At 43.4% G+C, this 16,634-nt stretch overlaps 1 protein-coding gene across 6 annotated transcripts in view; it reads right to left on the bottom strand.

Moving 5' to 3' along the window:
- PRICKLE2 (prickle planar cell polarity protein 2) overlaps positions 1–16,634 on the bottom strand; it is a 349,626-nt gene that overhangs the window by 103,814 nt on the left and 229,178 nt on the right. Inside the window, exon 1 of one of the 6 annotated variants that reach the window (XM_019624101.1) lies at positions 13,512–14,033. The exons of the other annotated variants lie outside the window; for them this stretch is intronic. The gene's annotated coding sequence lies outside the window, so the exon portion shown is untranslated. Of the gene's footprint in view, positions 1–13,511; positions 14,034–16,634 lie in introns of those variants that run through there. 6 annotated transcript variants of the gene reach the window in all.

Here is a 16,634-nt window from a genome sequence, read left to right as displayed (position 1 = left end):
ACTCCTCACTGCCAAACTTCAAGGCAATAACTGGAAGACCACAAAATATCTCTTAGTTTGCCTTTCTTTTCCATGCCATCTGCTGAAGCACTTGTTTGGTCTCTACCTGCCTTGTGGCAGAAGTTGGCTAACCTCAAGGAGAAGAGACCTGAGACATTCAATATTCCTAAGTACTTACAGGCAGTATAGAGTGCAGTGGATTAAGACCTTAGATTCTGGGGGCAGAGTGACTCGGGTTTGAGTCCTAACTGTCACTTCACTGAGTTGCTGTTAGAATTAAATAATACACACAGCAGGCTTGGATAGCGAAACCTGACTATGTGCATTTGCTTGGCCCTATGCTGCGTGTAGAGATATAAAGTAAAACAAACAAGCAAAGAAAAGTCGCCATGATTCTTGCTCTCTAGGCGTCAATCTAGACCAGCTGTTCTCAACCTGTGGGTCGCGACCCCTTTGGGGGTCGAATGACCCTTTCACAGGGGTTGCCTAAGCCCATCGGAAAACAAAAAGATACTCACATTACGATTCATAACAGTAGCAAAATTACAGTTATAGAGTAGCAACGAAAATAATTTTATGGTTGGGGGGTCACCACAACATGAGGAACTGTATTAACGGGTCGCGGCATTAGGAAGGTTGAGAACCGCTGATCCAGACCCTAGTAATGTATTCAAGTTAGGATGGAAACGGAACAATGGAAAACAGATGGGTGGTGAACAAATCATTTTTACAAATCTTTATGGAACACTTAGTATATACCTCATATTATTTTACAATAGTTGCAGGTGAAAAGAGTGCTGGACTGAGCAAAGCAATTTGATTACCATCCTTACCACAGAATTACTTAACCTTTACCTTGCTTTTAATATTTCAAGGTCACACAAATAACCTTTTTTTCTTACCAACATACAACAAGGTAGACAGGTTGGATATTAAATTAACGACTCCTGGGACGAACCAAGCACTTTAGAGCTTACCACACACGTTTAATTCAGTTAAGTCTTTGAATTGCCAAAAATCTCTATAAGGTTAGTCAGAAGAGCAAGTTACTATTGCCATTTTATAGATGAAGGTGAAGCTCAGAGAAGCCACGTGCTGTGGTTGCTACTACGTGTTGGAGTGCCTAGAACTCCAAATCTACGTTGATTTCTCCTGAGACAGGGGAAATAACGTCAGTTTGGTTCCATTTCTAGGGTATGATTTTCCCAACTTTTCTCCTGAAGAAAACACTTTCTGAGGGTATGCTGGGCTCTGCTAAGCACTTTCCATCTATTCCTTATTTAATCCTCAAAAGCACGGTCTGAGATGGAAATTATTATTATCCTCATTTTACAGATGGGAAAATCAAGGCTCACAGAGGTTCTGGAACGTTCCCAAGCTCCCACAGCCAGGAGACGATAGAAAGGAAAATGCGAACCTAGACCTGCTGGACCCCAGAGCTCTTCAGCAGACACCTGGAGGCCTCCGTGAGGCCCCTTCAGACTGATTGCACTGGTCCCTTAATCCATGTAAAACAAGCTGTGCTTTTCTCCCTATTCACATAGTCGCCCCCAAATCACTGGCAAGTCATAGGAAATTCTTAAGTGGCTGCTTATTAATAACATTTTCAGTTTATATTAGGCCGCCTTTCATCCAGGGGAACTCAGCCAGCTCTATACACAGAGAACCACTGAAATCCAGCCATTTCTGGTGTGGACATGGGCCAGCTGGCAAGAGCATCCGTCAGGGGCTTGGCTTGTGGGGATTCTGGCAATGGTCACACCCTTCAAAACTTGACAGGGGCCCTATACTATCCGTGCTGAAGGGCTCAAGGCAAAAACTTCCCAGAAATCCATGTTCCTCAGTGAATAAGGCCAAAGGCTCAAGATGGCCCCAGCGGACTTGGAAAACAAGAGCATCAAGAAATTGGGTGTTTCCCAAAAATTGATGCTGGAAGTAAAGCCTCTCAATTCAGATTGAGTTAGACACAACAGGGAAAGATGTTATTTTAGGAGAGACCTGGCTTCAGTCAAGTCCAAGGAAAAAACAAGTTTCTCAGGAGTTCCCATCGTGAGGAAATGTAAAAAAGGCAAGATGTTGACTTCCCTTCTTCAAGCTGATCTATGGAAAGGCTTTCGCAGTTTTGTTATGGGCCATAACTAGTTTCCTCATTCTGCATCAGTGAGAGGACAGAGGGAAGTACATAGAAAGAAAATAACATTTCCTGGTTTCATGTTTTATTGGAAAGGACCCCTTGATGAATTAAATTCACATGGTGTACAGGAGTAAGGTTTTACCAATATTTAAAATTTGTGATATTTAGATTTGACAAGGTGATGGTTGAAGGATATATGCCCCCTAGGTGCACACCCCCACCCTGCTCCAAAGCCTGTTGTACGTAGCAATGACCTCACACTTCTGGTATCGTTGACACAATGAACAACAGTCCAGACCGTGGACTTCCTTGTGCATGGGGTACATCCTCATCATTTATTCATTACTTCTTCTCACCTTTTCTACCTTTCCTCTCCTAGACCATTTCGCCATTACCTCCTGCCTGGGCTACAGCAATAGCCTACTTCTAATTCCCTGCTTTCAACCCTACCCTTCTAGAATTTTCCACAGCTGTTTGTTTTTAAAACAATTGCGATAACACTCAACAACCCTGCTTACAATATTCCATTGGCATCCCACTGCAGTGAGAATGAAGTATATACTCTTCACGCCTCATCTACGAGATCTGATATATAACCTGGCCCCTTCCCTTCTCTCCAACTTCATTTTGTTCCATTCCCCATCTTGTCTACCATGTTTCAGCCATATTGACCTTTCATTTGTGTTTGGAACATGCCAAGGCCATCCGTTAGGATCTTTGCATCTGCCTGGAATATCTTTCCCTCAGCTCTTTATGAGCTGGCCTACATGTCATTACTCATGTCATCACTCAGAAGCACCTCTACCAAGGACCCTATAAAAATAGCCTGCTTCCCCTTCTCATTCGCTCTCCGTTCTATTATCCTTAAATTTTTTTTCTTAACGTTTTTCACTATCCGAAATTATCTTACTGAGTATGTCTATTATGTTTTTCTTACTGTAACTTCCATAGGTCAAGCAAGGAACTTACCTTGTATCTAGGACAATAAGCATTCAATAGGTAGTTTTTTAAATTTTTGAATCCTGAATGCCTAGCCCAGAATCTCACTTGGTAGTTCCCAACCAGCAGGCTACGGACCCTTTATGGGCATGCAAACAAGATATCGTCGATGTGTAAAGATTTTTTTTTGTTTGTTTGTTTGTTTTTGCAATAACTGAAAATTTCTTTTTGTTAACAATTATGCTAAAAATGTAGAGTGTCAGTCCACTAACTATACTAAAGAAATGCTGCTTTTTTCCTGGATTAAATGAAAGTATGCAAAAGAGAAAGGTTAGGGCAGAGGAGAATGTATTTACTGTTGCGAATGACTAAAAATCGTGCAATAACTACAGTGCAATTTAATTCTGTTACATCTATTGCAAATGTCCAATATTTGAAAGAATGCTTTGACTACAGACAGAATGAAAACCCATGACCTAATCCAAAGTAAAAATTCAAAACACTATTACAGTGTTAAATGAATAATAAAAAGTATGAAAAAAAAGTATCAAAAGTAACAGAAGAAATAACTATACTGGTGGCCTTAGTAGCTGAGATCATAGACCTCAATTACTCATCTATAAAATGAAAGAGGGGCCAGCTAAGTGGCACGTTGGTTAAGAGCTGGCTTGGGACGCCAGAGGGCCCCAGTTCAGATCCCACATATGAGGGCCAGTGACACTGCCCTCTACAGCTGAGATGCTGAACAACAGCTCAACCTGGAGCTGGGCTGCCGTGAGTCGCTGGCTATGGCGTAGGCTGCAGCCCCTGTTGCAGTGGGTTGCCATGGGCTACCGTATGTAACCAGCAGCCAGCGTGAGCGGCCAGCAGCTGCAGTGAGTGGCCGTCCAGAAGCCGGCGACTGATCTGCCTCGCCTGGGAAGAGAGCAATGATGGTGCCAACTTGGGCCAGTGAAGCAATGTCCTCCACAACTAGACTGAAGAACAAAAGGACAGCAACTTGTCTGTTCCCCTTCCCCCAATTCCTCAATAAAACCTTAAAAAAATAAAATAATAAAATAAAATAAAATGAAAGAGAACCAGGTGATTCTCCTTGCAGCTCCACTGAGCTTAACATTAGCTTCTAGGTAGCCATGGAGAAAAGCGCATCTCCACAGAGGACAGTTTTTCCAGTCCCACGTTAACCTATGGAGAGTTTCCTGGCTGGGTTTATAATAATCTTCCAGCCACTCTAGCAATTCTTGACATTTTGGGTGACTTTATGCCTTTAAGAATCTGATGAAAGCTGGGATCCTCACCCTTAAAAATGAACATATATGCATTCACAGAAAATTCTGCATTTAATTTCAAAAGGTTCATCGGTCTTTCTGGTCCTTTGGTACCTATGGATTGCAAGTTAAAAATACTGGTTTAGAGAGCCAATTAGGTATAAAATTAGGTATAAAAGGTATTCCTTGATGGTCTCCATAGAGCCAGAGACAGTGCCTTGTACCCACAGATGGTCTATTTCTCACTCTCTGCAATGTTCTTTTAAAAATTCAAAATAGCACGTGACATTATAGTTAGCACTTAGGATGCTGAATCTTAGCAGTTCAGTGGTACTGGATTTAACACAATTTTTAAGGATAGCAGGAGCAAACCACACTGATGTTTAGGCAGATAAATTGATGACGTGAAAGGAAGGCAAGTTCAAGCTCACGTGATCAAGCCCAGTGAATAGGTTGCTTCCACCTGTTCACCTTTTGGAAGCCATACTAGCAAGAACCCCAGCTCCTGTTGTTGAGAGAGGAAGGTACGAACTCTTTGCATTGCATTTTCACCCTGCTTCCTAATGAGACAGGTGTTTCAAAGTGGCCCAACCTGCCCAGGAAGCACGGGGGGCGGGGGGGGGGGAGCTCTTTGTTCCAATCCATGGCAAGCTTCTAGTCTTGACAGGTTTTCCAGGGACTTCTGAGATGATGAACTCAAATGCAAGTCGTAGACTTAAGCAGTCATTTAAATGAACTCCTGAATCTTGACAGATACGCTGTGAGGGGAGGGCTATGCAGTTGCTGGGCCAACAGCAGGCACCCCACCTGCACTGGCCACTCAGCCAGTGAATGGCTGGATTGCCCAGAGGATGCCTACAGAAAACGCTTTACTGTAAAGGAGGTATTCCTCTGGGAGCATCAAGCAGGAAAGCTAGATAAAGACCCTATGTCACTGGTAATGCAAAGTGACAGGAGCCTTAAGAATAGCAACCATGTTAATCAGAACAGGATGTACATCCCAGAGAAAGGAAAAAAAAAATCTATGAAATCCTTAATTAACAGAAAATTCAACTAAAACTTTCAGTAAGCCTGCACGCCATCCACTTTTGGAAGGAAGAATAAAATGTAGAGTAAGTGGAGAACACAATGTCTTTTCAGCAGCCACAACAATTCATAGGTATTTTTATTACTGAATTGAAAAGAGAACCAACTTCCAGGGAGTTTGGAAGGGTAGACATGGCATGTAGGTTAAATCTCCTGGGTCAACTACAACTGATGGGTAGAGGCTGCCCGGAGTTTGTGTTGAGGAGTCTGAGGTTGTGTTGGGCTTGACAGAGCGGGGTGGGCTTTAGTGAGGTCTGCACTGGACAGGGGAGGTGGGGGCCTGGCGATGCAGGTGCCAGCTGTCTGCCACACCTCATACCATGGTCAGGACATTTCTAAGAATGAAATTCAAACATGGCTACGCATTCAAATAAGGACAATTTCCACCCCGAAGAAGGTTTTCCCTGCCACTTAAATAGTATCTTCTGGGGGAATAACAAGGAAAAATAGGGGAAGAAAGCAGACATCTGCTCATCCTCCTAGATCACAGCCTGCTACCCAGGGAGGTGACAGATATCAAATTCAGATGAAACTCATGATCAACTTCTTATGACTCTCACTTGTGGACGAAAAAGGGGCACCATACTAAATCTGACAAGTTCAGGGGAGGCCAGCATGGTGGGTCCTACAAACTCAAGAGACTGAAAGTAACCACATAGGATGGTCTGAATATAAAAATTCCTAACTAAAGTGGGTCATGGCCGGCAGTCCAGGTTGGACCTGTAGCTTCCTTGACAAAGGTCAATCTTTACGTTAGGTGAGCCTGTCTATTGTCTCTTTGCATCTAAGATAACATGCCCTTGGAATGTCACAGTCATCCCCTTTCTTCTGCAACCCTCAGGGTACAACCTCGCACCAGAGCAGGAAACACAGAACCCCTCCTTGTTATCTCGTTCCCCGAATACCATCTCTCTGTGCTGTAAATGTTGTTATATATCCTGTACTCACCAACGTAAAAGAAGTATGTTTCTCCATTTTACTTTTTACCCAATGTCAGAAATTTTCCTGCTTTGCTTTCTCCCATCCCTTAATCTACCACCAAAGGATTTCACGTAACCCTCCTGACGTCTCCTCCTTTGATTCTAATGTATAAAATAAGCTGCAAAACTCATTCTCCAGATCAATTTCTCAATCTGTTGAGATTTTGGTTCCCAGCAACTGTCATCAGTTTGGCTCAAATAAACTCACAGGAATTCTCTGCAGGTTTGGACGTTTCTTACGTCGACACATTTATAAGGCAGGTTCACTTGTGAATTCAGGTTCAGGACAATTATTTACATGACTCCCATACCCTGAATGACAAGCTACATTCAGCTGGGTAACAATGCTCTTTCTATAAAGGCAAAAACGCGATCATATATATTATCCAAGTTTATAAAAAAGAAGGTTGAAAACTAATGGGATTTAATTCTAGATAACCAGAAACCCAGTAAACCAAAGCTTCCTGTTCTTCTGAATATTCCTCTTAGCTAACATTCTTTCCCCTAGCTGAACTATCCAAGACAACAGACAAACACCTGTGTTCTTCAAAATGTCACAAAGCATTTGATCTTAATTTATATAAACTGAAACAACACGTTTTAATTAAAATGCAACACAACCTCACTTGGCAAACAGTTACTTCTTATAATTTCAGGTGCCCTAAATATTTATGTGTATATATCATATAAGTGAATATATTTATTTATGTTTGTGTAATACACACACACACACACACACACACACACACACACAAGTTCCAGGATCCTTTCCATCTATTGTCTCTATAGCTTGTGAAGGCGCCATAGCTGGATGGTGTGAATTCAATCTCAGCTTGCTGGGATTCATTTCTAGCTGTGTGACCTTGGGAAACATTTAACCTCTCTGTGCTTAGTTTGTGTAGAATGCAGACAATAGCCTAACCTAGCTCATAAAGTTATTATGAGGATTAAATAAGATATAGCACATAACATAGTGCGCACTCTGCCTGTCACGCAGTAAGTAGCCATTAAATGTTAGTTATTCATTATTTTTATGACTCTTTAGAAGGAGAAACTGAGTCACAAAGCAGCTAAGTGATTTCTGTAAGGTTTACTCAAATAATGAATAACATAACTAGGACTAGCAACTGGGCTTTCCGAATTTAGTCAAATTTTTGCCTGTGGAACACTCCATGCCTATTTTAAAGGTGGCTGAGATGGGGCAGTATCAGTATCACCAAGGAGCTTGTCAAAAAGGCAGAATCTGCACTTCAACAATAGCCCCAGGTGTATGCACATTAACCTGGAGCAGCCCGGGTCTGGGTCTCTAGCAGGATGCTGCATATATAGCGCAGCCAGCCCTCGGGGGGTTCTGAGAAAAAGTGAGCAGCATCAGCACACTGACACACGCATCCACCCCCTCTTCCACTGCAGCATCCAAAGGTCAGACGTTTCTACAGGAAGCTCTGAGTCATTCTCTGGAGGGTGACTGCTTCTCATATCCCAGCACATTCTCATCACACAGACAGGTCAGGTCCTGATAGGAAATCTGGCCTTTTAGTTCTCCACCCCAGAGCAGCCCCTAGTGCGCATCACACGCCTTTCCCAACAAGGCTGAATTCACTCTTAAAGTTCACACTTATTAAGGTCAGTGCCAGAAGAGGATTTATAGCTCATTTGATCCGGAACCTTCGTTTCAGGGGTGAAAGAACTGGGGCTCGGAAAGGGAACACCACACATTCCAGTTATTACCTGATGTGCACACAGCTGGGAATCAAGAGCCAACAAGCGTGGCCTCTTTAGACTCCAGCTGGTTTTCCCACAGCCACGAGGTCGGCCCAGTAGAATTTCCCACCCTCCCTCTAGCCCAGCAAAGGGCTCCTTCCATTGGTCTGTAGCTTTTACTCCTCATCTCGGGGTGTTTTACTGACTTTCCAACCAATCGCACCCTTTCATTCTAAAAGCCACATTCAAAGCTGTAGTTGAAAAAGTCATATGTGCTGTTTTATGCCTGACACATTCTCTTGGGTGTTTCCAACTTTACCAAAAGATCAACCAAAAGGATTTTAACTCAGAGGTCAAATAATGAGGTATTTCTCAAATGACGGATCCATAGAGAAGATCTAGAAGGCAAAGATAAAACATACAGGGGCGATATTATAGTAAGAAGGGTAGAAGGCCTAGAATGGTGGACATATTCAGGCTTTGGCCTATAATGATCCTGGATTTGAATTTGAGCTTTATTCTTTACTGTCTGTATAACCTTGGCCAAGTTATTTCACTTCTAGGAGTCTTGGTTTCTCCATTATTAAACAGAGCTAATAATACCTACTATAGAATTGCTGCAAGAATTAATAAGGCAAAGTATGTAAAGCATCTTTCATGTCAGCTAGCACACAATAGGTGCTCAATCTATAATAGTTATTAGTTTTTCTAATATATCTACCCTGAAAACATTTCTAACCTTGTGACCACAGACAGTATAGCTGCTTTACACCTGAGTCCTGGAACTTTCAAACAAGCATCTCTGAGGACTGGATGCCAAGAAAAGACCTGGAAAAATGGCTTCTTGCCCATCGAAATCAAATGGGTAAGAATTCTTGTCCCAGTTACTTTTTACCTTAGATGGGGTAGGATAACATTTGTAAGGTTTGATTTTAAGGAACTGCGGAAGGATGGGGGACTTGGGGCCAATGGCACTCCCAGTGCCACTCCTCCGTCACCTGTCAGTCGAGTGCTGGACTATCAAAGGCACTGACCTGGCCTCCGTCTCTGTCCCACATCCCAGGGGGTAAATGGTGCCTGGCATCCCCACTGTGCCCTAGAATGGTTTACACACAGCAGCTCCACTGCTAGGACCAGGAAGAAGGGGGAGAGTAGCGGTCACCATTCCTCCGTCCTCCTGCAGGTTCATTCCACTGTAAGCATGGCTCCGGAGACACTTTCTCACAAAAGACTAGACCTAACTTCCATGACGCCTTCACTTCCAACCAGTGATGTCTCTGGATTCTGTGCTCTCTACAGTGTTATGTCTCCTCTTCCATGTCAGCTCTCATAAACACTGAGTCTTCAGTTCAGCCAGCTTGATTTTTACAGACTTGATAGCCAAATGTGTGCTGAAATTCACCCTCTATACCCACTAAGGAAAGGCAGGCCCATCACACTGTACTGAAGAATGTGCTCTTTTTAATTAATGCACTTTTAAAAATGGTCCATGGTGCTCTGGTGGAAAACACACCCTGTGTTTAGCCACGAGTGGGGTTTTAGGATTTAAAATGGCCGCATCATGAGTTCTGAAACACAGATGGGGAGAGGAGGAGAGGAATTTCTAGCTGAAGGAGAACAGAGGCTCTTGTCTTCTGAGTTGTGACTTCACCCAAGGGGAGCCTTCAGCATTGCACTTCCATGCTGGATGAGAGATTGCTGATATTCTCCCAGCTGCCTCCCCATTGTCTTCCCGCTCTCCCCTCCTCCTAACTCCTCCATCCAATCTCTTTCTCTCCTTGCTTCTATTCTCCCTCTGCCTTGTCCCCAGGGAAATAATAGTACAAGCAAGCCCCTGGCTTTTACACTCCAAACAAAGAACTGCTCAAACAATAGGCCAGAGAAAAAAGAAAACCAAGTCTCCAAACTCAACTGGCTAGGTCCCCAGTAGAGAGTTGGGAGATTTACGTTGCTGGAACCTTAGTGTGATCTTAAGTAGCATTTTCTCCCCTGATTCATTTACACACATGTACACACACGGGCAAGGTATAATAAAAATAAGAGCGTTTCATTAAAAATCTTTACAGGTTAGGACAAGGGCAGACTGGCAAGTGTCAGTCAGGAACATCAGAGAAGAAACGAGATTCAGTCAACGACTAGCCCCAAGCTTCTTAGTTTGTGACATTTCAGAATCCCCAGCAGTTGTTGGTTATAAACCACAATCACGGAGGGAGAGACTAAAGGTTTTAGGGGGTCTTCAGGCACAGCAGAAAAGTCCTCACCCAAATGCCACCTAGAATTCCTGGCTGAGGGACAGAGCATTTTGGCTTTTGTGTGTTTGAAAACAACAGAGAAGAGAGAAGACCATGGCTTAGGGCTCCTGGAAAAAGAGATTTCTGCTCATTCCAGGCTGGCAGTACACAGGGGTGGTCAAGAGCCCTGCTCCAACTCAGGCTTTGCAATCGATGAGCAGAGGAAGCAGCACTAGACGGGGTACCAGGACTTGCTGTGTCATTCAGGGTAAGTTATGTTCCCTCTCTGGTCTTCAGTTTCCTCCGTCAAATGAGCATTATAACTACTACCTCCTGTTGTTCACAGGTTGGGATTAAATGGGAATATTAAATCAAATACGAAAGTCATCAGGACCAGAAGGAAATGGAGTCCAACACCTAGTAGGTACCAGGAATTGGGCAAGGCCATTGCGGCCGTCAATGCACAGCAATTCCATGAGTCCAGAGGAAGTTATTTCCCATTTTCACATGAAGAAACCAAAGTTCAGAGAGATTAGGCAACTTTCCCAAGATCACATATACTACAGTCAAGTATGAATACCACTCTCCATTCAAAGCACAACTTTAATGAAAATCAATGGTGACCAGGAATGTTCAAGTCCCATTTCTGAGTTTCCTGAGGAAGAATTCTATGCTAGACTCCTCTGGCTCCTTTAATTCACTTTTAGTTTGTCATTCAGACCCCTGCATTGGAGTTCTATTTCACCTAAGTTTAAAAGAAAGATGTTGGGAAATTGGCGTAAAATTGTGACCTAAGTATGTTCATTGACAGGAGGAAGAGCACCAATCTGGCAAAGACATCCTGTCAGGGGACACAAATCAAGGGCAGAGGACGGGGTCACGGCTGGTGGGCAGGGGAGCCTACTCCTTCCCCTTAACAGTCAACCCACAAATGGAAGTCACCCACATGGTGGCATAAATTCAGCCTTGTAACTTTTGAGGAGCCAGCTGGCAGGTGAAGCACATATTCAAAGGCCTCCCTGGATGGAGAAGAAAATGCTAAGCGCCTTCACTGAAAAGAAAGAAGAAAGAAAAGAACTGCCTCTCGCATGCAAAGTTGGAACAATGCAAACAGAAATCCAGAAATGCCTCGATTCCAATTTGGATCCTGCAGTTTTCTACCCGTGACTTGTCAGCTGCCAAAACAGGAGGCCTTCTTTAAGGGTGACTGAGCAAAATGATTGTCATTTTACCATCCGGCCACTTTTAGTTCTGCAAACACAGTAGCCCCGGATAATAGACTTTATTCTGTCAACTCAGTCAACGGGGTGGAAAGTTTCTTTGAGGGGGAATGGATTTGGACATTACAGTGATTAGAGATGGCACCTTTTCTGCCAGCAAAACCTCTTTGCAGACAAACGGATGTGAACATATTTATTGCCTTTTCAGTGGACTGTTTCATTTTTAAAAACAACGCTTATAATCATAATGATAAAATGGTAACAATGACGACAGTAATAGCTAACATTTATTGAGCATTTACTGTGCTTTTCATACATCATCTCATTAAATCCTTACACCTATCACCTGGCCTATAGGTTCTAATGCTCTCCCACTACACAGATAGGAATTAGTGCTCAGAGAGGAAGCTCTGTGTGTCTTTAGTTCTTCCTGAATTGAGTCTGAGCCCTTGATAAACACCATTCCATATTGTCTAACCTCTAAGCTCCCTTCTCATTTCTTAAGCTTCCATGAATGCATCTTCCTTCCAATATTTCTATTTCTTTTTCTACACTGCATGGTGTACCTTTTCAAACCTGCCATTTCAAAAACAAGCTAGTTTACTATTTCTGGCTGTCCCATGACTGTTTACAGATAACAATGCCTGATGGAGCCAACATGTTTTAATTTTCACATTAAAAAAGAATTCCTGAGGGGACAGAGCATTTGATAAAAAGGCAAAACCTTTACAAGCACTGAAGGAGGCATTAAAACTCAAATTTCCAAAATACGGTAATTCTGTCAAAGTTGTGACTTACTCTGGAGCCCATGGGGACGCTCATCCTGACCCATCTGTGAAAGCCATCAGCAGCCAGCAAGCCTATGGGAGCAGGATTAGAGCAGCCAATTCGGCCTCCAGCAAGGAGGCCAGGCTGCTTCATTTATTTCAAGTCTAACTGAGATGGTTTAAAACACTCTCCGGGAAAAGATGTTCAAGCAAAACAAATTGCAGCTTTGCAAGCTGCAGCCTTGGAACATGGCAGGCAGTCTGTGTCCACATATTCACGGCACACTGGAGCCCTCCCCGACTGTGCTCATGGATGCACTGACTGGAGGCAGAACTCTCTCACTGGGGAAATAACCAACGTGCCTGAATTATACAAGAGCAATGCTTGGATTGGCGGATGGCATCGCATCTAGTATGGATCACCTACTCTGCTGTGATTTGGTCCAGCCTAAATCACTTATGGTTCAAAAAAGTCCTGTTGGATCCCAGCATATTCTAAGATCACATAACAATAAAGGGATTAAATATTTCATTGCAAGAAATATTTCATTGTATTTCATTGCAAGACCCCCATGACAGATTAGTAATGCTATGACTGGTTTTCAGAAAACCAAGAATGAGAACACCCCTCCAAGAAACCGATGTAGAGAACACACTGAGTCACGTGTTTCCGCCAGGCTGTGCAGTCATATTCTGGAGCTCTGTCACCATTTCTAACCAGAAAGCATTGGCTAAAATTAAACCGAAACAATCCAAGTGCCATTCCTTTACCTGGAAGTCTCAGCTAAGTCCTCTGATCCCCTAACGCTGCTGACATCCTGAGCTGAAATGACTACTGTGCATGAACACTACCAGGTATACCGTTTCTAAACCCTCTTCCCTTTTATTTTTATTTTTTAAAAGATAGCTGCACTTCTTTTAGAGAACGTTGCTTCTGAACCACGAGGACTTAAGTGTTTCTTCAGGACTCCCTATAGCTGTGTTATGTCACTTTACAATTGAGTTTTCTAATAGCACAGAAAGGCAAAAGGTGCCAGAGAACCACTAAAAATGACACCTAGCTAAGATAATGGAGCCCTGATGTCGTCTCCAAATGCAAAGCTTCTAGATCTTGCTTTCTCATCCTCCTTAGAAAATGTGCTGCTGTTTTCATTTGTGAATTAAAGCAAATTCCTTACCTACCTCTAAGGAAGATGAAATTCCCAGTCTCAGTAGTTTCCGCCAGACCCTGTGCGCTTGTCAATTGCCCCAGTTCACTTTTTCCCTGAGTCTGGCTTCTAGGAACGCAAGCAGGGCAGGCAGGACCGCAGGCAGCCGAAGCATCTTCTTCTGGAAACCCTTCTCAAAATCTGGACCCTTCCTGCAGCCAGCAGCAGGCTCAAGCCTGAGGTGCTCGGCATACACTCCCGGAAAACGGCACTGCTGGATCTAGATCCTGCTGGGGATCCACCAAGCAGGGAAAAAAAGTGTGACTTCTACCCTTCCTTTGGATCCGGTAGCCTTCCTGAGAACCTGGCTTTCATCAGTCTGCAGGAAGTCACAGACCCCAGCCTCAGCGTCACCAACTGAGTCTGAGCCAGACCCCGGGAAACGAGTTAGCTGGTTGCAGAGCTCAAGACATTAAACCAGGAAATGTGCAGTTTGGCCAAAAAATAATAACTGTCGGAGGAGCTGCTGGTGGTGCTGGAGAAGTCGCTGTTGCAGTGCTCGCATCCTCCGCATGCTAATGAAGCCGTGACGTCAGCAAGTCAGTCCCGGCATCTGGACGTCCTGTCCCTACTGCCCAGCGCTGAGATTTATTTACATGTAAATTAGCCTTGCCTTCCAAATCAATAATCCCCAAGCCAGGGAGATGACGAAAAAAAGCCCTTCCTGGATGCAAAGGCCCTAGCTACTCAACCTCCAAAGGAGTACAAAAACATATCATATATAAAACGGAGGCTTTAAAGATACATGCCTATTTGTTTTTTTGTTTTGGTTTTTTTTAAGTGGTGCTCTTATGCGCAGGGGATCAAGTCTGGGCTGAGTTACCAACGTGAGCACCTGTTTCAGATTATATGCTGCACCAGCCCAGGAGTGGAATCAGAGCTCCATTTTTCCTCCCCAAAAGCTGTGTGGATCCTAAAAATACCTCTACTTCCTTTTGTCTCTTCTACTTTAATTTTAGGGTGTTTGTTAGCTTGAGACTATGTAATCCTTGAGTTTTCTTGCATCCCTGAAATAAAACACATTGGACCCACTTTCCTCAAGTGCTTCGGTGATCCCCTCCCTCAACCCCTGACCCTGGCTCTGAGTAAGCATGAAAGAAGACATAGCATAAATCTTCACAGGGGCATCTGAGGGCGCCTAGACCTTTAGAGAGTCTTCTTCCATCTCTCCATTTTACAGATTAGGAAACTGAGGCTTTGAGTGGAGATAGGTTATTTCCAAGGTCACACTGAACTTCAGCAAGGATGGGTCAGAACCCACATTTCCTGGACCTTAGACTGGAGTTTGTTAAATTCCTGGGTCTCCAATCTCCTTTTCTCTGCACCAACAAAGAGGCCTATCCAAGCAATCATGAAGAAAGAACTCTATAGAATTGGGTAGCCTTGGATTCCAATCCTGGTTTTGTTTTCTGTTAGTGATGTGATCCTGGGCAAGTAATTTAACTTTGGGGGTTTTCAATTTCTTCATCGGTATTATCCCTTCATTTAATAAATACTTTCTGAGCACCTACTCTGTGACATGCGTTGGTCTAGGGACGGTACAGATATGGTGTTTGCTCTCTCCTAGCTCATGGTTTAGTACAATAAGGTAAAAATAATGACTGGGATTGTGGTGGGGATTGACACAATATCATCAATAAATAATAGCTATTTTTAACATTTTGGATGAAGTCACAAAAATTCACCAAGGCTTTCCTTCCACTAGGAAGAACATTGTTTCTATCTTCTGAGTATTTCCATGGTCATCTTTTATTCATTAAAACCAATTGTCCTTTCATTGCTGCCTATGCAGTACCCTGGACCAGATAAAAGACAAGCGCAAGCCAACATTCTGGACCACGTGCCTGTGATAAGAAGCACTATGGGTACCTGAGGTGGAGAGTGACAGAGGAGCTGGGAGGCTGGGAGAGAGGTAAGTCCAACATGCACAGAAGCATCCCCAAGGACAAAGCAGCCAGCCCGGCTCCTCGCCTGCACGCCCCACCCACCCCCACCCCTTGAAGCACCCACTCTGATGAGCTCTGCCCGTCTAGCTAGAGTTCCTAAAGCTTCAAATGAAGTTTTTTGTTGGCTGCGAGGAAGTTAAATTATGTCTTTTGTTATAAGTAATTGTATTAATAATGCTTAATAACTTCTTTTAGAATGCTTCTCTCTGGTTCACAGAAGACCTTTCATGCTGAAAATCATGAGACCTGGAATAACTTATCACTAATAGAAACAGAATACAAGTGAATGAGTAATACTCTGCTTTAAGTCCCCAGCATACAGAACTCAGAGCACGTGGGGAGGTGGATGGTTCCCCGATCTCAGTCACCTTCAAGAAGTAGATTACCAAATATAAAGTTTGAAGCCACCAATGGCCAAGGGGGAGCAGTGACATCTACCCTGGTGTGGCCATTGACAAGTCACTTGGATTTTCTATGCTCCAGTTTCTTCATTTGAAGAAGGGCCCACTACTCTCTAACCTCATTATCAGCATGATCATATGAGAATTATGAGAAGCAATTCACAAATGATTGACAGTGAAGTAATAAAGAGGAAAGCTGAAACACAAAATAAAAAGAGATTAATCTTCATCTGGAATAGATATGACACATGCCTATCAACTTCATAAGAGGTGACGATATAACATGGGGGTCTGGAAAGAACTGTTTGGGGACAGACCCTGGCTCTGACACTTGCTAACTCTATGATCTGGGGCCTGAGGCTCTCATGTATAACAAGAGGGACAATAATAGTGCCTACCCTTGCAGGGCTGTTTGGAGGATCAACCGAGAACTAACGTGAAGCACTGAGCAGCCAGCCTGGCATATAGCAAACCTTCAGTAACTGTTAGCTGTAGATGGTGGAAGTAACGATGCTTTCATATTATTAACTTTGGCACTAGTTAACTTTGGCACTAGTTAACTGGCTAGACCAAGTTCAAGAGGTGGGGAGGAAGTGAGTAAATGCTGAACTGCAAAGTCATCCCCATTCCTAGGTGCACAGCTCAAAATTCTACCGAATGTGAGTGAGCTGCTGACATGTTCTTCCTACAGGAAACAAAAACACTTTTCAATTGCTATGAAAGTAGGAAAGGAAGCAGTAAAAATGCCCA

The sequence above is a fragment of the Hipposideros armiger genome, unplaced genomic scaffold (genome assembly GCF_001890085.2).
Source record: "Hipposideros armiger isolate ML-2016 unplaced genomic scaffold, ASM189008v1 scaffold_578, whole genome shotgun sequence".
NCBI lineage: Eukaryota > Metazoa > Chordata > Mammalia > Chiroptera > Hipposideridae > Hipposideros > Hipposideros armiger.
Note: the sequence above shows the minus strand (reverse complement) of the source record. Positions and strands in the feature narration are given on the sequence as shown.